The sequence below is a fragment of the Triturus cristatus genome, chromosome 4_2 (genome assembly GCF_964204655.1).
Source record: "Triturus cristatus chromosome 4_2, aTriCri1.1, whole genome shotgun sequence".
NCBI classification, from domain to species: domain Eukaryota; kingdom Metazoa; phylum Chordata; class Amphibia; order Caudata; family Salamandridae; genus Triturus; species Triturus cristatus.
Genome location: NC_140586.1, coordinates 402,583,408 through 402,596,376, shown reverse-complemented (window position 1 = coordinate 402,596,376; position 12,969 = coordinate 402,583,408). Strand labels below are relative to the sequence as shown.

Here is a 12,969-nt window from a genome sequence, read left to right as displayed (position 1 = left end):
CCATAGGAATGCATGGGGAATGTATGTGTCCCTAGTAGTTCCTGATGCGTGGGGTGTGCAGGCCCGAGTTTGGTATGTGCGGACTCGTGGGAGTGAATGCTGCGCGATGATGTGTGCGGCGTGTATGTACCTAGTGTGGAAGTGCCACTTCTAGAAGTGGGCACTTCTGTGTGCAGTGTGTCTGTCGCGTGATTGGCTGGTCATGTCATGTGACGGGCTAGGGATTCCCCAGTGTCAGGATGAGTCACCCAGTGGTGAATGGGGAGATCAGCAGCTAGATGGGTGGGAGGAGTCCACCTGGGTCCTGAATAGGACAGGGTTTTCCAAACACAATGCTGGCCCCGCCCCCTGTGGTGCGACTGACGACCCTAGCCCTTCCAGTGAATAGAGTGAGGGGCTGAGCACATCAAGGGTGCTCCCCAACCAGCTGCGACTGGTTTTCCCCCTCACCCTGAACCCAGAACAAAGGGTTTGCCTGTATAAAAATGGGGCTGTGTCCCCACAGAAACTGTTCTCTGCCAGGATCTTACCTGAGGGGGGCTGCTGCTGCTGGGCGCCAGGAGAGACCGCCACTGGGGACTGCCTCCCTGCTGGAGGGCCCTGTGAGCTGGCCCCTGGGCCCAGTCCTGACCCCCCACCTCTGAAGACTTTGTTCTGGACCTGGTTTTTATCCCTAAGCGCCTGGGAGCGCTTTCATTTGCTTCATAGCGCTAGGAGCGCTTTATTTGGGCCCCCAACATCCAGAAGCGCTTATTGTTTTACTGGTAGCGCTAGGAGCGCTCTACCTGTGGCCCCAACAGCGCTACGATACTTCACGGGGGGAACCCCGACATAGGGATTCCCCCGTTTTGGCCGAGATCGAGCGGGAGCCCACTCCGCTGTTCATGCCGTGTATTACACGGGTGCCTACCCCGCTTATTTAATTAATTGGTTGGCGGGTGCCCACCCCGCATTATTGCGACCTCGAGCGGGTGCCCACCCCGCTCGTATGATTATTCACGAGGGAGCCTACCCCTCTGGTTGCCGAGTTGTAGAATCACCGCCACGGCCGGGCTTGTAGGAAGTCAGGCAGGCCGGGGGCGGGACTCCGGGACAACCGGAAGTAGGAGGGCGGGAGCCTACCCCGCCTCCTTCCGACGACGCGCGGCTGGACTGATTCCCCTTCGAGACCCAGGCGGGAGCCTACCCCGCGCTGGGCCGGCCCGGAGAAGAAGCAGGGCCGGAGGTTCGGCGGGAGCCCACCCCGCCAACCGGCGAAGAAAAGAGAAGTCCGGGAAGCCTCCGTACCCGCCGGTGAGTGGCACATTGGTGGGGACTTTACTCTGTTTCCGGGAAAGGGTCCTGCCGGCATTCCTTCCAGAGCGGCCCCGCTTGGCAGTGGGCCGCTCCGACGAGGCTCCCTCCCTCCGACCAAGGGATCTGCAACTCGGGGGCATTTCATTATTGTTTAGAGCCTGCGAGGCTCTGGGGGCATTATTCTTGTTGAGTCTAGAAGGACTCCCACGAGGCACCTTCGTTCTAGAGCCCGTGACGCTCCAACGACGGGGGCAATATTTGCATAGAGCCCTGACAGGCTCTAGGGGGCATTTCACTGTTTTAGAGCCCAGAGAGGCTCCAAGGGCGACAGATTGTTCTAAGGGCCCAGAGGTGCCCAGGCCCCAGTCCCTACAGCTGCCCAGCACTTAGTGGGCAGCTGCCACGTTTAGGTTGTGCCTTGTGCGCCTGGCTTGCGCAGCCTGCATAGTCGCTCCCTGATATCGCTGTATATTGGTCATTTCTGCACCCCTGAGAGGCCAGTTGGCCTGGGGACAGTTTTTCTGTATTGCGCCCTCCCTTAGGGTACCTGGTGATTTTTATATATGTACTTTTGCACCTGCGCAATGTCTTTATGATATCCTCCTTCCTAAACTGTGTTTATACATTGGAGATTGTTTTGCTAATAGTAGTCATGCTAGTGTGATGACGCTGAGATCATTATTGCGCCAGTATTTACTGGTTGTGTGCTATATGCTCTATTTTTAGTGCTACAGTGATTGTAAGTGCTATGGTCTAAAGTTTTATTCCTATGTTCTAAAGTATTATTCCTACGTTCTAAGTGCTATTTCTACAAAGTGCTAATTCCTGACAGTGGTCCATGTGGCCCTGTCCCCTGTATATATAATCCCTTGTAAATTCTGCCCGTGCCTGTTGGCACATTGTAAAGTGTGTGTTTTTATCTAATGTGTTGTGTATAATACAAAGGTTATTTTTATAGAATACCTTGTGTGGAGTTTCCTTTGTGGTGGGCCTTGGGTGTTGTTGCTGGGTGCGCGCGCAAACGCTTTACACATCGCCTCAGGGATAAGCCTGTCTGCTCGTGCCAAGCTACCAAGGGGGTGAGCAGGGGTTATCTTTGGCGTGTAACTTCCTTGCCCTGACTAGAGTGGTGGTTTCTGCCTGACTTTGGCGCAAGCCTTAGCCAGCCAGAAATCCCATTTCTAACAGGGGGCATGGCCTTTGACCACCTTTCGGCAATTCCACTGTGTGGGGCATACTGGAGGTAACAGGAGGTCTTGTTGTACCCTTAGGACCCTCAGCAGCCAAGGATACGTCATCCCCAACCAGGATTGTGCCAGGAGGTGCATTTGCAGAGCAGTGGAGAAAGGGGGAAGGGCCTCCTGCAAGTTGCCAGCTTTTCTCTTTCTTTATTAGGAAGGGGGGCCGCATGACCCGGGGAGATGGTGGTCCCCAGGGATGCATGGGGAGCTAGAGGCCCCCATGCTTTATTTATTTTAGCCCCGGGGAGTTGGCGGTCCCCGAGGCAGTGGTGTAGGCCATATACCCCCCGCATTACTGGAAAATATGTGTGCCTCAGAGAGGTGGTGGTATCCAGGACCGGGGGGTCCACAAGACCCCCCATATTATTGAAATTCGCCCCGGAGAGGTGATGGATTCCAGGGTTGGGGGTCTGCAAGGCCACCATATTGTTTAAATTAGTCCCATAGAGGTGGTGATCCCAGGGGCTGGGAAGTCCGCGAGACCTTCCCTACATAAGTGGAAATAGCCCTGGGGAGGTGGTGGTCACTGAGGCGGCATGAGGGCCCACTGGGCCCACCCGCATTCATAATCAAAAGTGTGCCAGGTTGCTGGCAGTCCCTGGGGATAAAACCAACAACAAAAACATACACTTCACGGGTAGCCAAGTTCACGTTGACTATAAATCACAAATTAATTGGTATCCTATTCTGCACATAGTGTTCATTCAGTATCCAACTATTCAGGGCAACCTAAGTTCCTCACAATACTTAAATCCTGTTACATACCTAATGCTCTACTACGTACACTCTTTACCTGTATCAAACCCGTGACAGTCACCGAACCTACATTGAGAAATAAAGTGAATATGAGTGGAAAAATGGAAGTGGGTACTGTTATTAGTGTTTACTCTATGGAGAGAGTTTACACGGTATCACGCTGTTTGCAGACAGTTAAACTCTCATGTTAAATACACCACAGGGTATTAGAAAGTATCTACTAAGCACAGTGTCCAAAGCGCAACAATTCACTTAAAATACCAAGGTTTGAATGTGCCAAAGACCATATTGTCTGCACTCCTTATACTAATGTGAAAGCTTTACAGATAGCACATCTTCTGAAGCAAAACATGCACATGTACAAAGGTTAGACCTTGGTGCACACAGTCTTCTATGTTAAGTAGAAATTGTTATACTGAGACGATTCTGTCTAATAACTCAAGGTTGCTCACAATAATGTAATATGTGAAATGTTTGCCCTGTTGGAAAAAACAAATCTGCAGTACCAAAACACATTTGTGGAACATGCTGTCACATGCACCCAGAGTAACTCTTCAATATAAAGATTTATAGCATGTTCACTACCTCTACACAGCTATGATGCACTAGGAGCACATGTGTTTTGTAAACACTTACACCCATAAGCTGGACACAGGTTGGGCAAAATTAGGTAGAAAAGTAATATGGTATTTACCCGCCACTATGTAAACTATAAAACAAACTAACGCACTCATTGAATGATGTAGTCAGTGATATCATCAGTGATATTGTCAATTATGTCATTTGATAGGTAATCAGTGATGCCTTAAATGATGTCATAGAACAGATCATTAGTGATGTCATATGCGAGGTCAGAAGCAGTGCATTGTTTGGGCGAAAGTTATAGCTAGTGCTGCTAACTATAACTGGAAAATTTCTTGCTTTTTCTAAATTTAAAAATGGTAATGTTGTCACTGACATATTCACCTTACCATAACCTTACTTTAAACTTTGTTTTTTAGTGAACTTCTATAAAAAAATCTTTTTATTACACCTAACTATAATGTTACTTTTACCTTTGTTATTTTCACCTAATTTTTAATGTTTTTTTTAATGTTGGGTAATATTTTATTTTCATACGGACAGCGAAGGGTGGGTGTGAAAGGCTTTACTAAGAAACTCAAACCTTTCTGAACATGTTTTGTCTGATGAATAACCTGTTCCATTCACTAAAGTAAGATCGACTTCTGTAATCATTTCTCTTAGCATGGGTGTGCGCATTAGGGTGTGTGGATGGACTGGTCTCTTCTTGATGGGCTATCTGTAAAGCTTTCAAAGTATTATGATGGGTGCAGGTGGTATAATCTTTAGCACCTTCAGACGCAGCTTATTTTCGGAAAATGATTCTTTTTTTGCTTGGTGTTGAAAAAAGTGTGCACTGTCCTTATTAGATACATTTTAATACTCGGTTGTGTATTTCACATGAGAGTTTCACTGTCTGCAATTAGTTTGGAACAGTGTAAACTCTCTCCATGGAGTGTTTACAGTACCCACTTCTCTACTAATATCATCTTTGTTTCTCAATGTAAGTTCAGTGACTGTCAGACAATTGATAAGTATAAAAGCTCTCCAAAGTAGGGCATTCATTTTGTAACAGAAGTTCAGTATTTTTAGGAACTTGGCTTTCTCTGAACAGTTATATACAGATTGATCATCGTCTGCAATGAGGGTTTCCTATCTATCTGTGGTTGATTGTTAATGTGAACTACGCTACCCATGAAGTGTATGGTATAGTGTCAATGTAGCACATAACCCATGCTTACTACACCTAAAGGAATTGTTTCTGTGCTGGTATTAAACATGCCTCATATTCGTCTGAGCTATTTTGTACTTACTTTTGAACACTAATGCTATACCCATTTATAGAGCAATCTGTGCAAGAGAAGCTTGGATGATGTCATCAGTGATGTCAACAGTGATGTCATTTTAGAGGTCATGAGTGAAGACATAAGGAATGTCATAGAATTTGCCATGAGTGATGTAATAAGTGAGGTCATAAACAGTGCATGACTGAGGCACAAAGTACAGTCAGCTGTGCTACCTATAACTGGTGGATTTCTGTGTTTTTGTTTAGTTCAAAAAGTTAATGTCACTGACATATTCACCTACCATTACTTTAACCTTTGTTATTATCCCCAGTGATATATATATATATATATATATATCTCCAATCGCTGAGTTTGCGTTGAACCCGAGCCTCATGCAATGGTGGGCCGTGGCGGGGTCGCAAGCCCCTAATAATCCCACACAGAACATCGTCTCCAACCTTCAACAGACAACACGCCGTGGCCACAATATTTCTTTTGCGTTATTTATTAAAGCAAATTCACCCTTTCTTTTGCGTGATTTATTAAAGCGAAGTCACCCTATGCGTTTCGGAGCGTCCGCTCCTTGTTCACGAGTAGTGTGTATACAGAAATCCATAAAGTTATATACAAATCATGTGACATATAATTTCATAAACAGTGAAAACCGACTTCATGAAGTGTAATCCTTTAACACAGAAATAAAGAAAAAGGCAAAGTTAGCCGTTTCGCCACTTTCAGGCAACACAATAATAATAATGGCCATCATCATTTCAATTCAGGGTTCTGTACATAATTTTCTAGTTGTGGGGTTGCAAGTGATATCTGGAAAACTTTTGTAAATGTCTAGGGCAGTGTCTCAGTCTGCTCATAGACTATATTTCCCATAGTTCCTATGGTATGTAAACACAACTACACACCCAGTCTTCATAATGGGATTCCAAATCAATTAAAACGGCTGACATCGCAGCAACGTGTCAAGCCCCAGTGGGCATAAACTTGAACATAACGACAAGGGAATTAACCAAACTGATTTTCCATACAATCCGGAACACATAGTCATAATTCCAAGTCTAGCATAGCGTGTCAATCTGCTATGAACTACAAATCCCATAATTTCTATGGTGTGACTAGTCATTGACAAACCCGTCAATTCCAATATGCTATCAGCGGCTGCCATCGCAGCACTGTGTTGCAAAGTCAAGCTCAAGTGGGCATAATTTATAGTAAAAAATTATATTACTTAGTGGACATAATTATCATCATTTCGTGCAGTAAGTCTTAGATAAAGCCCAAGTGGGCTGAAAATAATGCTCGGAGGTAACCGCTCCCCTTAGTACCCCTCGCCCCATATTGGGGTTTCATAAACACCTGTCAAACCCTAAATTTCCAATAAGAAAGTCTCAAAATGCCATCAGCCAATGTTATTACGCCATTCTGGCAGATATTTTGATGCTTTCGCCTTCCACTTGCTTACGTTACAAATCCGAAATGTGAAATAATAAAATTACAAAAATAAATACCACATATATAAAAATGTTTCATTTTTTACATTAACACTTTCAATACTTAGATTTAAAAAGTGAACATAAGGCCATAAGTTAAAATTCCTCAGATCAATCCGGCATTTAAACACGAGAAACTGTCCATAATATATAACTCAGCCTAAATGCACCGCTAGTGCTTCGTCACTGCTGTGGCCCTTCGGTTTTATCGTTTGGTGCTCAATAATCATCCTGGATTCCAGACATCTTAAGTCTCACGTCCTGTTCCTCCCTCTTTCTCTCCTGGGGATACTATCCAGAACAATAAAGGATAACAGACTGGTGTTCTGATTATGATGGGAGAAAAAACGCCTCGCTATAGGATATTGCTTATCATGGTGTGTTATTGCCTTCCGATGCTCCAGGACACGATTTTTGGCTTTATGTATGGTACTTCCAATGTAGTATTTGTCACAGGGGCATCTGAGGGCATAAACAGCATATTCAGTATTGCATGAGACATGTTTTTGAATTTTCAATGATCTACACTCAGTGGAGAGCTTAACCTGTTTACAAATAGTACTGTACTTGCAGACCTTGCATCTGCCACATACAAAGAACCCTTGTACAGTACTTGATACTCATCAAGGTCAACATCAGTCTTTAGGACATTCCAAAATTTGCCAAGGCTTTTCTGTACCTCTTCGGCTTTATTACTGTAGGTCGTAATAAACCTTACGCTGTTAATACCCTCCTGGTCACATTCTTTCTCATTTTCTGTCTTCAACAGATCCTTTCTATCCCTGGTTTCAACTTGTTTGGAGGCTTTGGATATACATTCTTGACTGTAACCCCTTGCTTTAAATCGGCCAATCATCCTACTTTTTTCAATATTATAGCCTTCCATCGTGCTACAATTACGTCAGGAATACTCTTGATGAGATTCGCAGGATGGCAGTTTCGGGCATGTAATAAACTATTACCCACCGTTTTCTTTCTATATAAGAAAGTTTCAAGTTTGTCATTGTTTACTTCTATCAGTACATCCAAAAACTCAATAGTTTTCACATTCAATTGACTAGTGAGAGGTTGAGTGTATTTTTGTTTAGCATGTCCACAAAAACTTCTGCTTCATCCTTACTACCCTCCCAAACACAAAAAATGTTGTCAATATATCTGGCCAAAACTTTAACATGTTCTTTAAACAAATCCAGGACACTGATCACCCGTTCCTCCCACTGGCGCAGGTAGAGACACGCAAAGCTGGGGGCGAAGCAGGTGCCCATCGCAGTCCCGAGAGTTTGACGATAGACCTGATCATCAAAGATTAAAACGTTTCTCGTCAAACAAGTATACATCATGTTGATGATCATTTCCGTGTGAAACAAAAAGGACACAGATCTGTCTTTGAAAAAATACCTGAATGCTTCTATACCAAGGTCATGAGGGATACTTGTGTAAAGGCTGTTGACATCAAGACACATTAATACGCAATTTTCATTCCATTTTACACCTTCAATTAATCGTAAAAAATCTCTAGTATCCTTTACAGATGATGGAAGATTTTGCACCAACGGTTGTAAATAGTGATCTACATACCTGGAGGTATTCTCCAAGCAACTCGCTCTGGAGGACAGCATAGGCCTACCCGGGGATTAGTTTTGTCCTTATGCAGTTTGGGTAGAAGATAAAGAACTGGAATTATGGGGTGTTTACATTGTAAAAATGTGTATTCTTCTTGCTCTAATGAACCTCTTTCTTTCCATTCCCATAACTGCTCTTGATATTCATTATTTACTTTCTCATAGACATTTCTAGAGCTCTTTTTATATCTTGAAACATCGCTGATTTGCCTGATACCCTCCTCTACATACTTAACTTTTGATAATAAAACAATATTGCCACCCTTATCGGATTTCTTAATCACAATACTGTTATCATCTCTAAGGCTTTTTATGGCTTGCTTCTGGGAGGTTGTTATGTTATTCATGCCAAATCCTTTTGTATTGGATAGTTTTTTAAGGTCTTTGATCACCCCTTTCTCAAAGACATCAATTGCCTCATTTACAATTTGTGGTAAGAAAATAGACTTAGGTCTAAAGCCACTGTTGTGACTTAGATCCAACCTGATATTTTCATTAATAAGATTAATATATGGATCTGGAATAACATTTTGTTGACCTCCCAGTTCATTTAAGGTATGTAACAGCTCAATGTCCCCAATATGAATATTGCTTGGAACAACACTTACATCATTATCTTGTGACGTTACTCTCGTAGCAAACCACTTCTTCAGACTCAGTTTTTCGGGTGAACTGAAACAAATCTATGCGTGTCTGTGTGTAGTCGAATTCAGCCGCAGGACAGAATGTTAGTCCCAAAGAAAGTACTTCTATTTCCGAGTTATTCAATGTTCATTCAGAAAGATTAACCACAGTTTGTTTGTCAGTTGTTGCTGTATGACTCATTTTGGTAGCTTTTTTTGTCCCCTTGTTCTGGATCCCACTGGACTGTCCATTCCTTCTCTCTGCATTACCGTTAGCCTTCCGTTGCCTCTTCCTCCTCGACCACGACCTCTCTGTCCACTTGCACCTTGCTTGTTTTGAGCTGTCATTCTGCCCTGTGCCATGATAATGAACTCCTTTAAAATTCGATCTTTTGCTCCCGCTTCCCCTGTGCCACCATTACTGCTAGTTGCACGTTCCGGGGTTCGGGTCATCTCATTGGTTGCTGCCTGCTCATTACTGTTTTCAGCACTTGGAGTTGTTTCAGGTACTTTGTCTGTTATTGGCGAAGTACTACGTAAATGATCATACCGCTTAGCGAAGGTCAATATTTGTTCCTTCTCATTGTCTATTAGATCGCGAAGAAATTTGTGTTGCTTCTTTTCTCTGATTTCCTTCTCAATCTTTTCCAATCTCAACTCCATTTTGTTGGATAAATCACGCTGAAATTCTTCCTCCTCACAGCATGCTTTCAACTTGGCAGTTGTGTCGTCAATCTCTTGCGTGATTTTGTCATTGTCTCTTTTGGCATATTTTACCAATAATTGGAGCATTACCATTGAACCGCTATGATTATTAGCTGACCATTCCTCCACAAGGTCAGGATCCGGGTCATTGAAGGTAGGTGCAATGAAAATGCGGAGACCGCGTGGGATACGGCATGCCTCCAAATATTTCTGCAACGTGGTCGCTTCCCACCATTTGTTCTGTTCCTGCTTGAATAATTTCCAAAGTTTGTCCCATAGGACTTTCCTCGGGGTTCCACTACTCGCTATACTTGACGAGTCAGCTAGTTCATTACTAGTGCCGAGCAAGGACTGTTTCTCGAACATTTTACTGGCCGCTTCACTTCGCTTGTCATTTCTAGACATTGCCATAATAATTCAGTATCAACGCGAAAAAACGCGTTCACGCTAAAAGAATGTCCGGAGGTAACCACTTGCAGTCACACTCCATTTGCCCTTCAGTTTCGCCTCTGAATTTACATCTTCCTAGCACGATATCCCCCAGTACCTGTTGTGGGCGTATATAAACAGCAATCCTGGCTGTATTTACGCCAACTGGTCGGGGCTTCCCATGCAGGTGTATCCTTATACTTGGCGATGGCAGGCAGGGGTTATACTTATTTGAATCCAATCGCTGAGTTTGCGTTGAACCCGAGCCTCTTGCAATGGCGGGCCGTGGCGGGGGCGCAAGCCCCTAATAATCCCACACTGAACGTCGTCTCTAACCTTCAACAGACAACACGCCGTGGCCACAATCTTTCTTTTGCGTGATTTATTAAAGCAAAGTCACCCTATATATATGTATATATATATATATATATATCAACTTAGCAAACACTCTTGTACTACCTGAGGAAGGTGGCAGCCAAAACATTGTAGTGCACATATATTTTCGTTCTTTGGTGAATCCGTCTGGTTGAGTCATCTCTTTCTTAGGTATTTTTATTTTTTTTGACCCAATTTAGCCTTTGGGGTATACATTTTTGTGCTGGACGCTATTTATTGTGATCGCCACCCACTACAGCTGCAGGCAAAACATGCAGACAAAAAATAATCTAGATTTTGAATTAAAGTCTACCACAAGCCCTTATAATAATAAAAAATAATAGCTTCAGCACAGCAACAGTGAGAATGGGAAAAATGCATTGGAACTACATCAATTTCCCTCGGCTGATAGGCTACAATATATAAAACACGATGAATATCACAAATTCTACACAAATTTAAAATGAAATCCCCAAAAACAAAAAATAGAGCTGTTTGCCTTGAAACATCAAACATTTTACAAAGTATTACATTGAAAGTACTTGATTTTCTAAAACAAAAAATGCAGACATTCCAAGGGTTGAAGATGCAATATTAAAGCGGAGGATAAGTGATTTTTATTCAGAATACTAATGAACCAAGGACTTAACAAAGAACAGGGAAATGTCTTGAGAATAAGTTTATGCTATATGTACAGTAGCCTCAGTCACTAGGGCCCTTCCCCTGTAAATATATGAATAAATGAATAAAGACGTTAAAAAAGGTAATTGTTCATATTTAAAGAAGTCCCTTCTGGTAAAAACTAAGATCAAAATTAATTTTTTTGTTGATTTATTGATACCCAGCTTTCAAACAATAGCCACTCCAGTTCAGTTATTTCGTGTCGTTTCTGTCCTCCCCTGCAATAGGAATTTTACCCACAGTGGCGTAACACAGGCCCCTGCAGCCCTTTCGGTGCGGGGACCCCTAACCTCCTGGGGGTCCCCTCAGCACAATACTCTGACTGGAGAGCTCCTGATTGAGTTTGGAGGGGGCCCCTCTACGACCCTTGCAAGGGGGCCCCCTCAAGTTTCATAACACCAGTGTTTACCCAAACAAAATCTTCTTCGCACAATGTGGCGTATTGACATAACCCTAAATCTATAACATGAAATGCCAGAAATTAGGCAAAATTACCCCGAATGAAAGAAATTTCACTTCGGTCTAATTAATATACTTTACAGGAAACAGGTGTTGCCCTGATTCTGAGTGCTACGGAAAAAGAGGGTTATAATGGTGCAACAGCATAGTGTTCAGTATTTACCACGTGCACAGTTTTTTAGCCGAGGACTTTATGGACCTACAAATGGGGGAAATACACTAATAGTGCAAGTTATTGTAAGTTCTGAACATTGCTAAAAATACATGTTTACTTTCAGCTTGTCCAATTTGTGCCTGGCCTATCTGGCTAAAACCAGTCTGAATAGTCTGAATTGGGGTTATAATACTGATCTGGGTGCACAGAGGGTTTTTTGTCTGATATGCTATTAGCACACCACCCAAATCATTAAGGGCTTCAGTGGGGAGAGCAGGGCTGGACTGGGTACGCAAAACAGGACTGGCAATTTCATTGGACCGGCCCCCACCCTCCAGGGGGGAGCCGGGAGCAAACGTGAAGCACTACTGCTTAACCAAACTGGCCCCCAGACCTGCTGCTTTTGTTACTAGGAGTCGATAATGCAGCATCGCTGCAAAATCAGCCCCCAATAACGAAACCGACCCCCACTGCTCCAAAACTGATCCCCACTGCTCAAAAACTGACCCCCACCCTTCCAGCCCCCCGTGCAAATACCTGATTCCTACTACTGCCGGTCCGGCCCTGGGGGAAGGATAGGTAATTTAGTCTTAAGTAGGTGGTACACTGGCCTATCAAGTTGGTAGAGATGTTGGCCTCTGCTGCTTTGACAGGGGGCCACTTGTCAAATTTAGAGATCCCTACCTTCTTGGAAGGGATCGCTTTATCTTCAGCTGAGTCACCGCTGTGCCTGTTCCATTCAAGAAAATGAACTTTGCCAAGCCAGTGAAAACAGAAAGAAAAATGGTCCTGATCTCCAGAGAGGTTTCTTCCTGCTTGTTGGTGTCCTTGATGGACTTCCTGTAACTGGCTCTCTCCCCATATGTTCCTCTCTCTCTGTCCTCTCATTTAACTTGGAATGTTTTTACATTACTAATACATAACTTCAATAGCTGTAAATGCTCTGGCACCCAAGTAATACTACTTGTTTTCAACCTCTCCAATGCCACATGAGTTATCACTCAAATATCTGCTTTAAATATATTTTGGAAATTCCAATATCAGCTTATCGGTTCAGAAAATACACACATTTTTGTCTCTAACACACACCTTTCAATTTCAGTGGGGCAAAAGCTTCTACTTCTAATTTAGTAGGCTGGGTTGCACACAGGAGAGCTTCTTACAAGTAAGAAACTGGAGAATTACCAGTATCTCACAGGGTACTCGTTGGAGAAGCCGCTCTGAAGGTTTCCCTTAGTCTTCTGGTCTTGCACAATTCAATTTTAACAGCTTTGTAAAC

General features: G+C 43.5%; 1 protein-coding gene and 1 pseudogene across 2 annotated transcripts in view; both read left to right on the top strand.

Moving 5' to 3' along the window:
* LOC146833941 (BTB/POZ domain-containing protein KCTD21-like) overlaps window positions 1–7,952 on the top strand; it is a 30,257-nt pseudogene extending 22,305 nt beyond the window's left edge.
* Window positions 1–12,969, top strand: part of DPYD (dihydropyrimidine dehydrogenase) — a 3,539,101-nt gene that overhangs the window by 629,633 nt on the left and 2,896,499 nt on the right. The window lies entirely within an intron of this gene.